Below are 18,236 nucleotides of genomic sequence, written 5' to 3' on the forward strand. Positions count from 1 at the left end.
AATTTCAGGTGTGCTTACTTTAATTTGAGGGGTGTGTTATGCTGAGCCCCCAGCAGAACTATGTTATGTTTCTTCTCGTTACTTTAACTCTTCAGTATGTACATACTACTAGTATTTCTTTAATAGAATTTAGCACCCCATTTAAGCACATACTAGCTTTTTTAATGGTACTATATGCATAATTTGGCGACGAGCGCTCTCTATATGTACCACCTTTTTTTGTTAATTTCAATTTTTGCTCCATGGCGCAATCCATCGATACTACTACTGTACAACAGTATACAATTTTTAAAAGGCTAGTGTATTGTTCATCACATATATATCTAGTTAAATTCTCAACCTAGAACGACGTGCATGCCATGTAAACCGATACGGAGGAAGTATAGTAAAAATGAGGTGATTTTACCGAGCGATCGGCGGGGGAGCATGGCCTGTCATGCAGTCCCACGTGTCATGATGTACCAAGGCGACGCGCGTGTCCCTCTTGAGGCAAAAGCAATACTACGTGGTTTGAGATGATGCCGAACCGAAGTGTGAAATAATGGTTGCTTCGTCCGTCTGGGAAGGTGCGGCATTGTGATTTGACGTCTCATTGCTCATTACTACTGCTGGGCCGGTACGAGTGGGATGTGTCCCCCCTGCTGTTCTGCATTGTTATTTGGTGCTTGACACGTCGACCCAGTTGCTATATGTCCCACATGTCAGTGACAGGAAGTACAGAATTCATGAAAGGGAGCGTCGACGGAGGAGTATACTACAGAATTCATGAAAGGGAGCGACTTAGTTTTGGAAAAATATGATTTTACGGAGTACGTACCCACTAGGGTTTATAGGGCTCATCTAAAAAACATTCGTTTTTCCATTTGATAAGTCTCAGTTCTACTACTAGTAGTAGTACCATTACATGTTGGATTTCGAGGTGCGTTCGATCACCCGATGCAAGCAGTGTCAAGAGGAAACTCACCAATGCATGTAGAAGTTCATGGAAATTTAGTGGTCATTCATGCATTCGTTCTAATTAATGCCTCGGTAAACATAACTTCTTGAGAAAAACGAGCGTGCTAATTACTTGTGCAAACTACGAAATTAATTCGACCACTCACCGTCTACTGGAAAGGAGGGAGTAGTAACTTTTGTCTCGATTACTATTTGTGGCCTTGTATAGATGCAAAATGTATTTTTTATAGTGGCCTTGTATAAGTAAATGGAGGGAGTACTAAAGGACATATATATTCCAAACAATATGATAATCTCTCTAACCAAGGTACGTAGTAGGGACGAGGAGTAAACGGACGGAGTAGTAAAATTTTCTCCTTGTCCTGCGAGCCACCGCGCGCGTGGGCGAGGGAGCGGGCGTAAGGCGTACAGTAGTAGTAGTACTACTACTCATAAGCAAGCTTCACCTCATCCTGCGAGCCACCGCGCCCGTGGGCGGGGGAGACGGCGTACTAAGCAAGCTTCTCCTCGTTCCGTGAGTTGACGGGACACATCAAAAGTACTCCAGTGTATTGAGCCTTGCCTCTAAGGTAGGCCCCACATGGTTTGCCTTTTTTAACATAACACGTAAAGTCGCAATTTGTTTGTTCACCCGTGGTAGACGATCCTCCCTCCACCAAGTGGACAACTAGTACACGTGTCAAATTACCACGTGGGCTGCCTTTTCGTACACAAATGAGCTCCACCGTGTACCCGCGCGTGTGTGGCTGGGAAAGAGACGGGAGTACATGCGCTGTGCGTGCACCTCTTCTCTTCGTGCATGTCCCCCACCTACGTGGGTGTGTGTGAGAGAGATACAAACCTAGACATAATGCGCCGTCCATCCCCATGCCTCCGCCTAGTCCGACCACCAGTCACCACCACGCCCCACTCCTCCTCACCTTATCTCTCATCTTTCTCCCTCCATTTTTATATACAAGGGGCCACTATCAAAATTACAATTTGCAGATATACAAGGCCACTAACACTAATCGATGCAATATTAATGGTGTTTGCCTCATAGTACTAGCAAAGGAGGACATTAATTATCCCTTGCATGCATGCGGGAGTTTGTAAAAAAAATGCATCTTGATGTTCCGTGCAATGCACGGGCATCTTGCTAGTCCATGAAAACAACACATGGAAAAATTCCATGGCGAACGAGGGATTTGAATCTGTTGGGAGGGGCTGTTTGGATCTTGCCCGGGGTAGCCAAAATATTGGCGACCGTTTTGTCCACTGGTAGCTTTGCCACCGATGAACGAGGAATGGCTCGGGTGCTCATGCATCCTCCAGCGCGCACGTTGGAGACGAGCTCGCACGTGCTGTGTTTTTTTTGTCCCACCACACCGCCCGAGGCGCCCGCAGACCGACCAGCGACCCGCAAATTACGCCATCCAACCGTAGCCGCACACATTATGACAGCAACTCAACCAACCGGACGAAATTCACGCAAACACGTAGACAAACTGATATTTCATATAAACAACGACGGAAATCATATAAAGTACCGGATTTTCATACAAACATGACAGATTTCATTACATTCAAATGAACTACGCGGTGCTAGTTCTGGATAGCACAGGTATATAATACCTGGCCTAAATGGTCGCCCGTCGATCGATTTGTGTTCCTCATGTCCGGCAGCACGATCACCGGACTGCCGGGAGGCCCGGAGGTATATGCTTCAGCGCAAAGGACGGCTCGCTCCCCACTGCCCAACTGATATCATTGGCTGATGCCGAAGATGATGGTGGCCGACACCGGTTCGAGTTCATCACCGGCCACTACTTCGCCATGGTCGGCACCGGCTCGAGTTCATCCTAACATTCCCCTCTTCCGTGGAGCCCATGCAGGGTCGACGAAGGTCCTCGCAACAAAAGGATGCAGCAAGACACCTGCTGTGTACGCCGGCGTCGCCTCCGTGGTGGCCTTCATGGGACCCAAGCGGCGGCGGCCTCCCGTGTTCTACTTCTCCTCGATGATGGCGGCAGACGCGGAGGCGCTGGCCACCGACTCGTCGCTCTCCGTGCACCCAGCTTCTGTTGCTGCTTGCATGGCGCAGCCGCCGGCATGGGAGTCTCGGCCACAGAAACGGGAAACGCGGTACGAGGCGGCGGCCTGGACGGCAGCAACGACGCCCGTGCACCGCTCCTCGTCGAGCTGGCCTGGAGCGGCGAGTTGCTGAACCGCGCGCCGGCTTGGGGCGGCAACTGGCTCCGTCGGGCGAGGGGAGGGAGGTGGATCAGCGAGCTGCATAGCTCGTATCCGGCGGGCTACCCAACCGGCCTGGATGCGGAATAACTACTCTTCGTAAGCCATTGTAAGAGTGGACAAAATGGTGAAGGAGGAGATAGGGGAGCGGCGGAGGTGTGCGATTCTTGGCCGGCGTTTGGCCTCGTTTAAATAGGAGATTAAATAGACGGTGGACGGGAGGAGCTCGGCCGGCGTTGCGTTTAATGTCGGCCCGGTCATGAATGGACGTGTGTCCAGAGTGGGTTTCTCGGCTTCCACATGGGCGGGTTTCATGGAGGCGTTTGAATGCGGCAAGGAGGCATGTTCAGCCGGGCGTGCAGCGAGTGGCGCCCTCGACTCTAACTTAGGACACCGCACCGTTCTTCCACTGACGTGTGGGCTCTTTGGGTACATGGCCTGCATGTGAGTGACCCAACGCAAGCAGCGCACAGCAGAGAAACCTTTGGTGGGCCAGGGCGGTCAGAAGCGGGCATTTCATAAACCGATGATTGTTCATTGAGTGTGACATCATCTTTTTCATGTAGATAAGCCTACTATGTTGATAGCCCATTCGATACGTTGTCATTCATAAAGACCGCTGCAAACATCAATGTTCTGCTTATCACAGATAAGATTGATTAATACCCGTAACAATCCATGTCCTTAACAAAGGGTGCATGCACATATAGGTTGAGCATGTGTCTTGCGTCGTGTGCTGTGTGCATGCTGGCGTGCGAGTGTTGCGTGCGTGCAAGGGTAAGTTTCAGTGTTGCATGCATGGGTGCATACGTGCGTGTGTTCGTGAGTGCATGTGTACGTGTCAGTGTTGCACGCCTGCATGCGTGCGTGTGTACGTTATGTGTACGTGTTAGTGTTGCACGCCTGCATGCGTGCGTGCATGTGTACGTGCGGGGTGAGGCTAGACGTCAGTCGACTGACTTTTTCATCTCTGGTCATTAGATTTTCCAGCCGTTGGATACGAAATCAAGGGCCTCCAGTTTATCATCAAACTCCACCCCCCTGAGCCGCCAGCCACCACCGGCCCCCGCCGCTCGCGGCCGGCCCACGCCGCCACGCCGCCCCGCCCTCCCCGAAACCACTCCCTACCGCCGGCCCGCCGCCGCACCGGCCATCCCTCTAGGCCCCCCCCCCCCGCGCCGAGCTTTTTCTCCGGCGATCCCCACCCCACCGCCCAATCAACGCCCCCCCATCGTCGGCGACTGCCAACCAGAGGTCTCACGACTTCGAATACCCACCGACCACTAATTTATTACCATTTCTGTCCTTCATATACGCGCTGACGGGTGGGCCCTATGGTAATGTGCGCTGCTGAATGTGGACCGTTTGACTGGTCAATTGATCGTGTTATCAACAAATTACGGAGCTGTATGGTGAGCCAGTGACCGTATGATCACCCTAAAATGTACTCCTATTTTATTAACACAGTACAGACTCAAACTACCATTTCTTTCTTTCATATACAGGCTGACAGGTGGGCTCCACGGTTACGCCCCCCGATGGTGCAACATAGTTGCGCCGCGTGGAACGTTTGACTGGTCAATTGATTGTGTCATCAACAAAATACGAAGTTGTATGGGTGAGCCAGTGACCATATAATCATGACATGTATTTGTTTAACATGGTACAGACGCAAGGGCTCATATATACACGCAAGCACTCACCGCTATAAGCGCACACACGTGGACCCTACCCCTATGAGCACCTTCGAGAGAGTGGGCCAGCATATGATCTTGAGATTTTATGAAGTCACCATAGGTGCCTCGTAGTCGAGTGGAACGGCTCCTCCCACTGAACGCACATCGCCGGAAAATACTGAAATTAACACAAGATAAATGCGAGCACCGGGACTTTAACCTTGGTGGGCTCGAGAAACCACTGTCCTCCTGACCATCCAACCACATGTTGGTTAGCACGACAAAATGTATGTGGTGACCGTGAGGAGCTTATTCTGAAGTCCAGTGACCATATCGTGCTTTCGCTTCAAATACAATGACCGTAAGTGTCATCAACAAAATATGGAGCACGCATCAAATGCAAAGTCCGTCAGTGTCATCAACAAAATATGGAGACGTATCGTGAGCTAGATACCGTTGTACTATTGTATATGCTTATTTTCTTAGTGGCCGATTGCGTGTGTGATGTGGTGGGCACATCATTTCTAGTTGTGGTGGGTCAACATGAAGACTCATGGGTCGGTTCCATCCTGCGCCACATATAGGTTGGACCGACACGCGTTATACGAAGACCCATGTGGAGGACTCGGCGTACAACACGAAGCTACCAGAGTCGCGGAGGACTCTATCCCCACTGGTGATAAGCCGACTATATATGATTTGTAACCCTAGGACCCCAGTATGTTATAGAAGCTTGGGGGCTAGTTCGTCGATAGTATACACACACGCACAATGCCTGGTATTCACGTGTACTTTGTACACACCCCTATCACTAATATACAGTACCAGGAGTAAGCTCTTTCTTCAACTGCAAGGGTCTGAACTAGGGTAAAACTTTGCCTCGTATTACCATCCAGCCTAACAGTCAGGGATATCCTACCGAATGATATGATGAAATCATATCTGCCAACTACTAAGAGAGAGGTGTGTCGGGGGGGCAATGTGTGCGAGAGAGGCCTAAAGATAATGTGCGTGCGGGAGACACATAGGCACATATATGTGCGTATAGAGGGCTAGTAGAGACCGTGCGTGTGTATATATGCATGTGAGAGAAATAGTGTTTTCCAACTGAGATTAGTGAAAAGAGTGGTACATAGTAGTCAGAAAGAGAGAGAGAGAAACAGAGAGAGCATGTGTGTGAGACACCCCGACACCCTGAGAGAGATTGTGAGCATGTGTGAAAGAGAAATGCTGATGCATATAAAGTGTGTGCACTTATGCGTTAGATAGAGAGATATATAACGCGTTTGTGACAACGGGCCGAGGCATAGTGCATCTACGTGTAAAAGGCGGTTCTACGCATTAAATTAAAATATAAATGGCATTATTATTTTTGGATGAGATCATGAATTTTGCAAATTGCGTATGGACGAAAATCGGTCTATCAGACACCCATACTCTATTGAATTCTAGCATGTGCAAGTGTTTATTTCATATTATCGATCCATAGAGTGAGAGCGGTTTGAAATAAGGCAATGGATGCTTTTGCAATTCATATATAAACATTAATTAGTGCACTCCATGTTGTTAGTGTGAAGCACTTTATACATTTGTCACTTGCATGGATACATTCCAAATTGCTAGCTACGAAATAGAATACATGTCGAATTCAACATAAAGGGGGTTTCGAAGATTCAAATTCATAGGAAGTGCATTCATCTATTTGAACCCGAGATAATGGCATTTGTAAATCAGATGTAAAAGGGGGCATCAATCTTTGTTGTGAGTTTGAACATGCTATATATATTCATACGCATATCTAACTTTTTTTGCAACCAAGGAGATTATATCTCGAACCATGCATGAACTGAGGTAAGTTGCATATTTGTTAATATATACTCGTGTACAATGTATATTCAAATGTACCCACTCCATTCCAAAATAATCGTAGCTTTAGGATTTTCAAGAGAAAGATTTGTGAAGTTTGACAAATCCTGAAAGTTCAATTCAAGAGAACCGAAAACGTTAATGCTTCTGCTCCCAAATATTGAACGAAGCGCCAAATAGGCCTATGGTCACCCGAAACCGCGCGAGACTAATGTTTGGTGGTAGGAAATTACTGTCCTGACTCTGGCCCGTGTAGCCTATCGGCCCGATGTCCAAAGGTCTAAACCGGGGTAGGTTTGTAACTTCACTAAGACGCCAGTCTCAACCGCCTCCAAGAAGCATTCATACGCCGTGGGCGCCTAAACACCCATGCGCTCAGCCGAAATCTATCCCGCCCACATTTGGGACACCTGAGATTATTGTCCTACCCCCAACCCGCAATATGTCCGAAATTTTAGATGGGGGCAAAGTTTGTACCTTTCCCCAAATTTCAAACAAGCGCGTCTCAAACTGAAACATTGTTCCCCCTTAGTTCCCCGCCTCACTCCGTTTCCCCATTCATACTCCATGGGCGCCACAACGCCCTCTCCACCAGCCGCGAAACCCCAGCCTCCTCCGTCCTCCTCCCCATAGCGGCCAATCCACCGCCGCCCTCCTCCATCATGCCGGAGCCGGTACCCCGACGTCGTCGTCCAACGCAACCGCAACCGCAACGCCCTCAAGGACTTAGCAGCTGAAGCCGAGGCAGACCTGGCTCCACGACGCCGATGCTGATGTGCGCCGTACCAGAACCACCCCGACTACGCCGTCCTATGCCTCACTGCTGCCGCTCCACTGCTGCAACCGTCCACCGCACCGGAGCTGTTCCCGCTACGCCGTCGTTCGCCACCTCGGATCTGGTTCCCCGCCGCCGACAGACGGCCACCGCACCACACTCAACAACTTGGCCATGGGTTCGTCCAAGGCTCCACCGTCCTCCACAACTTCTCGTTTCCAGCAAACCACAAGAAGATCGTTGGAAAAACAGAAGGAGGACACAACACTGCCAGTAGAAAGAGGTACTCCTCTTCCCTTATTCGTGCAAATCTTACGTCTCTGCTCACACCGTATTCATCCCACGAAAGAAACTAGTTGAGCGCTTCTTACTGCATCTTCTTCGTGATACTAAATGCACAAGGTTTCCTCCCTTTACTATTTCACCTTTGCTAGAGGTCAGTAGCCCGCCTGGATTTCAATTCAGGGTCAGTCGAACCGCAATTAAAAGAAGCAGCACCCGCCTAGGCGCGCGGAGCACCTAGTCCGCCTGTTCCCCGGGGAAATGGCGCATCGGTGTCTATCATAGGGCTGTGGGGCGCAGGAGCTGCTTGCGCCCGATCTGGAGGTCGGCGGGGCTTGAATGGATGGCCGGGGGCGGTGCCAAGCACGCCGGTGCGGTGAGGTCGAGGGGAGGGTGCAGGCAAGGGAGGAATACTGGGCCGATGGTCGATGGCGTTTCGAGGAAGATCGTCAACACTGACTGGCTGGAGGTAGATGAAGGCGATCTGCCCGTTCTTTGTACATCAGACAATGCAGAAAAATGGACTGACCTATTTGTTTTCAGTCGACTGTTATTTTCATAGAATCCTATAGTAATTTAGTGTGCCATGCATGTTGTAGAGCTATCATATGCCTCCTGTCATTTATTTCTCACCGACCTGCTATCTGCTACCTTTACACTGTACTAATTGTGCACACACTTCACCCATACTCACACTATTGTTTTTTTATTCATGGGTATCTCAGACTCTAACGCAGTGTTGATGAATGCAGCAAAGAAAAGACTGGAGCCGCTCCAGTGTAATTCGAAGATAAGCACTAAGCGTTTCAGCGCTCTAAAGGGTGCAGTGTCAGCAGTTGGAGACAGTAAACGTAGCTCTGCAGTTGATGATCCCAATTTCCACACACAACCATCCCAGGTGCTTGCTTTAACTTCGCGCTGTCAAATGTGGTTGCATGTTGCATATGGTGTCTAGCTTGTATTGCTTCTAATTTGGTTAAATTGCATCTGCTTACTTTACACATTATACCTTTGATAATGACATGCCTTCCTGTTTTTGATACATAGTACATATGTCTATTAACCATGTTCGTACATCAAACTAATGCTCTTTTGTATCCCTCGTCAATCACTTATGATGAGGCAGTCACCCAAGTGGGTTACTGTGAGACGCCCTACTCCTTTAAAGAGTGCAGTGTCATCCTCCCCACATGATTCTCAAGACACAGCAAGGCTAAATGAAGATAGTCAACGTAGCTCTCTAGTTGATCACCGCAATTCCCCCACACCACCATCGCAGGTGCTTGCTCTTACTTGGCAGTGTGATATGTGGTTGCATGTTGCATATGGTGTCTACCTTGTAATGCTTCTAATTAGGGTAAATTGCATCTGCTTAGTTAACACATTATACCTGTGAATATGACATGCCTTCCTGTTTTTGGTACATACTACGTCTTTCTATTATCCATGTTCTTACATCAAACTACTTTTCTTGTGTATCCCTCATCAATCACTTCCGACGATACACCTTCAAGTTGACAGTGTAATATTGGTTGCATCTTGCATATCATTTCAAACATGTATTGCCTCTAATTTGTTGAAGTGCCACTTATAATGAGACACATCTAACTTGGTAGAGTGATTTTGGTTGGATCTTTCATATGGTGTCTAGATTGCATTGCTTCCAGTTTGTTGAAATGCCTTCTGCTTAGCATTTTTCATACATATTCCATCCTCCTACAATGTGGTTGCCATACATAAAAGTTGTGTTCGTCAGTATCATGCCTCAATGAATTTGGAAGTGCGAATTTCATTCCTTTTTCTTGTGTGTTTACTTGACAAGGCAAAATCTGAAAGGACGAAGGCACGGAATGATGGTGGTCCTCTGGAGCAAGTGAAACAGATGATTTCTGCAGATTCTCCTGCTACTCGTACTGCAGTGCTAGTTCCAAATCTCATCTCCCCTACTCCACAACCCAAGGTTCTTGCTCTAACATGGCAGTGTGATATCTGGTTGCATGTTGCATATGGTGCCTAGCTTGTATTGCTCCTAATTTGTTAAATTGCATCTCCTTAGCTTACACATTATACATGTGAATATGACACGCCTTCTTGTTTTTGGTACATACTACATCTGCCTATCACACCATGTTCTTACATCAAACTACTGTTCTTGTGTATCCTGCATCTATCGCTTATGATGAGACAGTCACGCGCGTGGGTTAATATGAGACGCACTACTCTTATAAAGAATGCAATTTCATCCTCTCCACATGATTCTCAAGAAACAGCAAGCTTAAATGAAGATATTGAACGTAGCTCTGTACTTGAAGACCGCACTTCCCCTACACCACCATCACAGGTGCTTGCTCTAACTTCACAGTGTGATATGTGGTTGCATGTTGCATACGGTGTCTAGCTTGTAATGCTTCTAATTAGGGTAAATTGCATCTGCTTAGTTTACACACTATACCTGTGAATATGACATGCCTTCCTATTTTTGGTACACACTACATCTATGTGTTAACCTTGTTCTTACATGAAACTACCTCTCTTATGTATCCTGCATCAATCACTTACGATGAGTCGCCTTTATTCATTGCATATTGCATATTATTTCTAGCCTGTTGCCATGTATTGCTTCTAATTTGGTCAAATACATTTGTTAGGGCACCCTTTTAATTTGGCAGAGTGATATTGGTTTCATCTTTCATATGGTTTCTAGCTTGCATTGATTCTAACAAGTTCAAGCACCTTGTGCTTAGTTTACACTTTATACATCATACATGTCAATATGTCACGCCGTCCTGTTTTCATACATATTCCATCCTCCTATCATGTCGCTGCCTTACATGAAAGTAGTGTTCGTTAGTATCATGCATCAATGAGTTCTGAAGAGCAAATTTTATTCCTTTTTCTTGTGGTTTTGACTTGACAAGGCAAAATCAAGAAAGTGGAAGGAAAAGAGTAAGGAAGGCGATGATGGTGGTCCTCTGCAGCAACATAAACGGAGCATCTGTACCAATTCTCCTTGTACTGATAGTGCATTACAAGGTCCAAGTCTCCGCTCCCCTACTCCACCATCCAAGGTGCTTGCTCTAACTTGGCAGTGTGATATCTGGTTGCATGTTGCATATGGTGCCTAGCTTGTATTACTCCTAATTAGTGTAAACTGCATCTGCTTAGCTTACACATGATACATGTGAATATGACATGCTTTCCTGTTTTTGGTACAAACTATATCTGTCTATCACACCATGTTCTTACATGAAACTACTCTTCCTGTGTATCCTGCATCAGTCACTTATGATGGGACACCTTTAAGTTGGCAGTGTGATATTGGTTTGCATCTTGAATATGATTTCTAGCATGTATTGCTTCTAGTTTGATGAACGCCACCTATGATGAGACAATTTTAACTTGGCAGAGTGATATTGATTGCACCTTCCATATGGTGTCTAGTTTGCAGTGCTTCTAATTTGTTGAAGTGCCTTCTTCTTAGTTACCACATCATAGGTGTGAATATGTCAAGCCGTCCATTTCTTCGTACATATTCCATCCTCATATCATGACTTTGCCTTTCATCAGAGTAGTGTTCGTCACTATCATGCACGAATGAGTGCTGAAGAGCAAATTATATTCCTTTTTGTTGTCGGTATGACCTCACAATGCAAAATCAATAAAGCTGAAGGAAATTGGCAAGGCATTGGATGATGGTGGTTCTTCCGAGCAACTGAAATAGAGGTTCTCTACAGATTCTACTCCGCCATCCTCCCAACAAGATTCACAAGACAACGCAAGGCTAGACAGTCAACGTAGCTGTGTAGATGATGAGCACATCTCCCCTACTCCACCATCACAGGTGCTTGCTCTAACTTGGCACTATTATATGTGGTTGCATGTTGCGTATGATGTCTAGCTTGTATTGCTTCTAACTTTGTTGAATTGCATCTGCTTTCTTTACACATAATGCCTGTGAATATGACATGTGTTCCTATTTCTACACCAGGCTACTGTTCTTGCATATCCCACATCAGTCACTTATGATAAGGCACCTTTAAGTCGCCACTGTGATATTGGTTGTGTCTTGCATATGGTTTCTAGCATGTACTGCTTCTAATTTGTTGAAACGCCATACAGTTTGAACTTGGCAGAGTGATATTGGTTGCATCTTTCATATGGTGTCTAGCTTGCAGTGCTTCTAATTTGTTGAAATGCCTTCTGCTTAGTTACCACATCATAGGTGTGAATATGTCACGCCATCCTATTTTTCATACATATTCCATCCTCACATCATGTGTTTGCCTTTCATCCGAGTAGTGTTCGTCAGTATCATGCATTAATGAGTTCTGAAGAGCGAATTTTATTCCTTTTTCTTATCGGTTTGACTTCAGAATGCAAAATCATTATAGCTGAAGGAAATTAGTCCGGCAGTGGATGATGGTGGTCCTTCGGAGCAACTCAAACAGGGGGTCTCTACAGATTCTACTCCTCCATCCTCCCAACAAGATTCGCAAGACAACACAAGGCTGGACAGTCAATGTAGCTATGTAGACGATGAGCACATCTCCCCTACTCCACCATCACAGGTGCTTGCTCTAACTTGGCACTATTATATGTGGTTGCATGTTGCATATGATGTCTAGCTTGTATTGCTTCTAACTTGAATTGCATCTGCTTACTTCACACATAATGCATGTGAATATGACACGTGTTCCTGTTTCTAGAACATACGTGTACATGATGAGCACATCTCCCCTACTCCACCATCACAGGTGCTTGCTCTTACTTGGAACTGTTATATGTGGTTGCGTTTTCCGTATGATGTCTAGTTTGTATTGCTTCTGATTATGTTGAATTGCATCTGCGTAGCTTACAACTTATACCTGCAACGATTACTTACCCATAAGACACATTTAACTTGGGACTGTGATGTAGGTTGCATCTTGCATTGTCTACTAGCTTGTACTGCTTCTAACTTCTTGAAATGGCACTTACAACGAGACACTTTTTACCTGATAGAGTGATATTGGTTGCATGTTCATATGGTGCCTAGCTTTCATTTCTTCTAATTTTGTTGAAATGCCTTCCGCTTACTGTTTTTTCATACATATTCCATCCTCCTATCGTACGTGTGAATATGAAACGCTGTCTTTTTTGTATATATTCCATCCTCCTATCCTGCGCTTGCCTTACATCAAAGTAGTGTTCGTATGTATCATGCATCAACCAGTTATGCAGAGCTAATTTTATTTCATCTTCTTGTGGTTTTGACTTCATAAGGCAATATCAGAAAATAGGAAGGAAAATAGTAAGTTAGGGGATGTTGGTGGTCCTCCGCACCGACGCAAACAGAGACTCTCTAGATTTGCCACTGCTACTGCTAATGAAGTTGAAGTCCCAAGTCTACATGATGAGTTCATCTCCCGTACTCCACTATCGCAGGTGCTTGCTCTAAGTTGACAGTGTGATAATTGGTTTCATGTTGCATATGTTGTCTAGCCTGTATTTCTTCTATTTTGATTAAATTGCACCTGCTGAGTTTATACGTTATACATGCGCATATGACATGGCTTTCTGTGTCTAGAATACACTGCATCTATCTATCATACCATGTTCTTACATCAAAGTACTGCTGTTGTGTATCCCGCATCAGTCACTCATGATTGGACGCTTTTAACATGGCAGTTTGATAGTGGTTGCATCTTGCATTGATTTCTACGTTGTATTGCTTCTAATTTTTCGAATTGCCACTTATGACAAGACACTTTTAACTTGGCAGAGTAATATTGGTTGCATCTTTCATATGGTGTCTACCTTGCATTACTTCTATTTTCTTGAAAATCCTTCTGCTTAGTTTGCACATCGTAGCTGTGAATATGTCATGCCGTCCTGTTTTTCTTACATATTCCATCCTCATACGGTTGTCTTACATCAAAGTATTGCTTGTCTGTATCATGCATCAATGAGTTCTGAAGAGCGATTTTATTCTTTTGTGTTGTGGGTACGGCTTGACATGGCAAAGCCAAAAAAGAGCAAGGAAAATAATATAGTAGGGAGTGCTGTTACTTGTCGGGTGAAACGGAAAAGGATTTGCCGTCGAGATTCTGCTGGTACTTATAGTGCAGTAGAAGGTCCAAGTCCACCGGCTAAATCTACAAACACAGTATCACCTGCTCCACCAGCTGCAGCATCCGCTTCAACTGTACCAGCATCTCAACGAGTTACTCGTTCGTTTGCTCCGGAACTGCCCAGTTCCCAAGCTACCTTCACACCTAACACTACTTCTGAAGCACTGCTGACACAACAGGACTTGGTAAGATCAGATGAACCTCATGAGCATCAACACCAAGACGGTACCTGACCGAGTCAAGTTGCAGTTGCATGCTCCTTTATATGTACTCTCATAGTTTGATGTACACTAACACTTTCCATATTCGTTGTTGAACTAGCACCACGGCGCAAGCGGAAACAGACATCAGGGATAATGCTTGACAGATTAACAAAATCTAAAGGAGGAAGAATGGAGATCCATTTTGAGACAGGTTTAAAAAGGCCACGTGATGCTACAGAGTCAGCCAATTTAGTATCAGAGGCAGCCGTTGCCGTTAGGTGTCATGCACGTATCCTCCCAACGTGGATCCAGTACAGGAATGAGAAAGACAATACCCAGTTTAACACATTCCTTGACCATTTATCCGTAAGTAATGTTATTCATCGCAATTAGTAATATTGTCTTGCTCTGTCCCATACTTTCTAGCTTCCTCCTAATAAGACTCACATTCTTTTTTCAACAAATGAGGTTCAAGTTGGATCCGAAAGATGATGCAACAAAACAAGCATGCACTCATGTTTTTCAGTCTGCTCTACGGCAATATCGGTACCACCTTAGAAAATCTCACTTTGAAGGCAAGGCTAACAATGAAATCGCCCAAACATCTCCAGTGGAATATATTACAGATGAAGACTGGACAGCCCTCGTTAAACACTGGTCTGATCCAAAGTATCAGGTAGGCTATATATATTTGATAGGACCACATATTGAACTTGTATTTATGTATGTGCCTTACAAGTGTATCTTCTTCTACGCTAACTGTTTGAAGAACAAAACCAACCGTTCTAAAGTGAAATTCCAATAGACAACAGGATCTCGTAGCTATATTGCACACTACGAGGCTCTTGTAAATAGCTGCTACTTCCTTCCTTTTTTGTGCCATATTATCGTATCTATATTGACTTGTTCCAAATACAGAGGAAAGCCCATGCGGACCAAAAAGAACCTGAACCGAATGCAGTGCAAATCTTCAAGGATTGCCACACCAGCAAGATGAAGGGCATGAGCACACTAGTTCAAGCCGTTGTTGTAAGTCCTTACTCCTCCTGACTTTGAACTGATTGGAACTGTGATGTGTTCATTTAACTACTTGGTTTGCAGCCAATGTCAGTTACTCTGTTCACTTTTATACATAGTTGTCTTAACGTATCATTTCACCTTACATGGTTTAAAAGAGATGAAGGATATTCTTTTGGTCTTGATCTGTAATCTAGTTGTTATGTTCACGTGCGCACACAATGATAAAATAGCCTGTTTGTTTTATATCTATTTGCCCATGATATGAATGATGTCATACTATGTTCATCCTACTTTAAACCATGTCTCTTTATCCTTAGATGTCAACGAATGTGAGGAAATAGACAATACAGTAGGCATGCTACATGGACATATGTTCCGAAAGTGATTTTATTATGTAGTTGGCACTACAGTACATGCTAATGTATTACAGTAGTTCACCAAAATAAGTTATGTATAAATGTTTAACCTACTTTGTTTGTTTTTGTCTCATTAGTAACTTATCTGGTACACTAATCTACAAGTTCAAACTTTCAGGAAGCTATGGAACAAATGATTGAACAGCCACAACCACCTGAAGGTGACGAGGCTACCACAGGCACAATGTCACCTCTTGCTGCAGTGCGTCAGTATCTCTCCACTAACAGTGCAAAAAGCACCTTCCTACGTAATTATGGGTTGGTTGTCAAGGTAACCTCGTCCAAATCGCCTACTGAACAAAATCTTCCTGCTAGACAGAGTGATATATCTGTGCTCCAGACACAAGTCCAATCCCTAATGGACGTCATTTCAGAAACAAGAATAGTGGTTGACAAATGTCGTCAAGATATGAATGGTTTTGAAACCAGACTATCAGACATTCGCTTCGTTGTTCAAGAGCAATGGCGGAAAAAAGGTGAAGATCGTGCTGCTCCATCAGATTCTACAGCCTGAAACATTAGCACTCAGGTCAAATGATATGTGCTTCTATACATCTGATGGTGTTTTTATCTAGAAGGACTGTAAACTTTATGCCAACAGGCCTTATGTTGTATGGTTGGAATTTATTTTGTTGTGATACAGCATTTATGATGCTGCCATAGGCTGCAGTAATTATGACACTATTTTTGTATAGTGTAGGTTTATCTTAGTAATGTATTCGGCCGAAAGCTTCGTTGGAGCCGAACATGCCAACATTCGTCGGGCCCATTCCAATTGGGCTAAAAACGATTACGGGCCGAAATTGGCATGTAGCCCACTAAAAATATCTGGGCCTAAATCAACATAAGCTTTCATATTTTTCTGGTAGGCCTGTGCCCATAGTGGGCCTTTAACAGGCCTAAACATAATTTGGGCCCACAGTAAAAATAGGCCGTTTACAGGTGTAAATATCTCGAGCCCATAAAAAACATGGGCCTTTAATAGACCGAAAGTGAGATTGGACCGTGATTGTGCCAAATAACCCACTGGTCTTAGCAGGCCGAAATGGTGGCCCATTTACGATGCGGATCTTTGACAGGCCGAAATTCAGACGAGCCGTAAATGCGCCGACCTAATACACGTGCCTTTAACAGGCCGGAACTTTGGTCGGGCTAGATTATCGTCATTTTTATATGGGCCGTTAATGGACCCGATATGACATTGGGCCACATATGGCCCATGGTTTTCGTCCGGCGTTAACAGGCCAAAAATGACAACAAGCCAAAAGTGGCCCAGATCTATAGTGGGCCCCTAACAGGCCGAATGTCAGACATGGCCGAATATGACCCAAATCCTTCACGGTCGTTTATGGGCCGAAAGTTTTGATGGCCTGTAAATGGGCCCAAATGAAGCAGGACCTTTAACAGGCCAGAAATACACCGGGCCGTAATTCGGCCCAATTACTTAGCGGACTGTTAACGGGCCAGAAGTGACCATGGGCCGCGATGATGACAAGTTTAGGACAGGCCGTTGACGGGCCGATTTGACAGAGAATGTTGGGCCTTTAGCTGGGCCGGCCCATTATGGTCTGCAAAATCTTGTGGGCCTTTAGCTGGGCCGACCCATTGTGGTCCGCTAAATCTTGTGGGCCTTTAGCTGGGCCGGCCCATTATGGTCGGCAAAATCTTGTGGGCCTTTAGCTGGACCGGCCCATTATGGTCTGCTAAATCTTGTGGGCCTTTAGCTGGGCCGGCCCATTATGGTCCGCTAAATCTTATGGGCCTTCAGTTGGGCTGGCCCATTTAAACTTTATGGGCCACTTTTGGGCCCGTCCACATGTCAACGTATCATAGGCCCATCTCGACCGTTGGATGAGTGACACCTGTGCCAACGCGGAGCTGACGCGTGGATCCGTCAGCCAATGAGAATTTAACACGTGGAAAATCGGCATTGGTCGTGGCTGTTAGCGGGTTATCGGATCCAAAACCGGACCCGATAGCTTAACGGCGTCCCGTTACGGTGGATGCCACGTGTCGGTCACCCTTGACGAAAGCACTTCTATGACGCGCGATTTATCGTCATGGAAGTGGACACTTCCGTGATGATAATTTTGGTAATGTCATGGAACACTTCTACGACAGCACAGGTATGACTATCTTCATTCTGTCATAAATTTGTCATGGATGTACATGCATGACAGAAAACGTGACCTACTGTGACAAACACATATCATCATGGAAGTGTATTTTTTTTGTAGTGTCTACGAGTGCGCCATCCACCGTCGACGCGCGCGTAGCCGCGACATGCAGGCAGAGAAAGAAGCCACCACGGATATCGACGAGGTGATGCGGCTACGCGGATGTGGACGAGGTGACGGGCAACATGTCCCCGCCCGCCGCCATCATCGAGGAAAAGTAGAACACGGGAGGCCGCCGCCGATTGTATCCCATGAAGGCCACCACTGAGGCGACGCCGGCGAATACAGCCGGTGTCTTGCTCGATTCTTCTTCTGCCAGATGCTGGAGGAGGACAAAGAGATCGGGCGGCGACCATTAAGATTAGGTATTTTAATTCTACCAGGATGGTTGTAATGGGAGAATTATAGGTAGTATCATGCATGCCAACTACTCCCTCCGTTCCTAAATATAGGAGTATTATAAGAGCATGGTTAATAGTATAACCAGCTAATGGCTACATGACACTGCCACGTCATCTATAG

The sequence above is a fragment of the Aegilops tauschii genome, chromosome 3 (genome assembly GCF_002575655.3).
Source record: "Aegilops tauschii subsp. strangulata cultivar AL8/78 chromosome 3, Aet v6.0, whole genome shotgun sequence".
Lineage (NCBI taxonomy): Eukaryota > Viridiplantae > Streptophyta > Magnoliopsida > Poales > Poaceae > Aegilops > Aegilops tauschii.